This window comes from Anguilla rostrata, chromosome 12 (assembly GCF_018555375.3).
Source record: "Anguilla rostrata isolate EN2019 chromosome 12, ASM1855537v3, whole genome shotgun sequence".
In the NCBI taxonomy this organism is placed as follows: Eukaryota; Metazoa; Chordata; class Actinopteri; order Anguilliformes; family Anguillidae; genus Anguilla; species Anguilla rostrata.
The window spans coordinates 7,625,513-7,626,266 of record NC_057944.1 but is presented as its reverse complement, the minus strand read 5'-3'; the positions used below and the strand labels follow the sequence as shown (position 1 = coordinate 7,626,266).

The 754-nt window shown below is 40.6% G+C and overlaps 1 protein-coding gene across 4 annotated transcripts in view; it reads right to left on the bottom strand.

Moving 5' to 3' along the window:
- Nucleotides 1-218: 218 nt before the first annotated feature.
- LOC135235652 (BCAS3 microtubule associated cell migration factor-like) overlaps nucleotides 219-754 on the bottom strand; it is a 170,077-nt gene continuing 169,541 nt past the window's right edge. For all 4 annotated transcript variants that reach the window (XM_064301346.1, XM_064301348.1, XM_064301352.1 and 1 more), the window contains one exon: nucleotides 219-754. This exon is cut by the window's right edge and continues 1,832 nt beyond it. The gene's annotated coding sequence lies outside the window, so the exon portion shown is untranslated.

Here is a 754-nt window from a genome sequence, read left to right as displayed (position 1 = left end):
CCTAAGGAGGCGATCATGGCTGACGGTATATGGTCAAATTTTATCTCAACGAATGCCAATTTTGGAACATGTCACAAAAAGACTATATTGAATTGGTCTCATTGGAATGTATATTGGTCCTGTTTCAAAACGGTGCAAGATTGTGACTGCTGTGTGTGTGTGTGTGTGTGTGTGTGTGTGCATAAAATCAACAAGAGCATTCCACATAAATAGGCGTATTGGTTTTGAAGTCTTTTATACATTAGTTGGAAGTTGTACAGCAAACACAGTCCATTCTCTGGGTTTACACACAAATTCAGTCATTAATATACACATTTGCTTTGTTCAGAGGGATACGGCCGGGCTCAGGAGAGCCAATGACGCTGTGAATACGCTCTCAAGAGTCGTCCAATCAAATGCAGCGCTCACTGTAGTCCTGCGAGGTCAGCTGGTAAGTTCCCTACAGTGGTTCTGCTATTGGCTGTGTGCGTGACAAAAGATAGTAGAGTCACAAACGGCAATGTTGTGATGACTTATTAACAATTGGAACCGTTTCCATGGCAATCTTAGTCATTTTGCCTAAGTGACATTATTTTGTTGGGTAAGACCGTAACCCGGTCATTCGGTGACAAGTCTAGCAGTCAGCAATGACTTGAATTAATGATGCGTAACAAAAAATGTAGGAATTTCTTACTTTTCAACACAATCGATATGCCGGGTATACTTGGTGCATATTTGACCACTCATATTCCATTAAAAAATAGTACGAATTTAG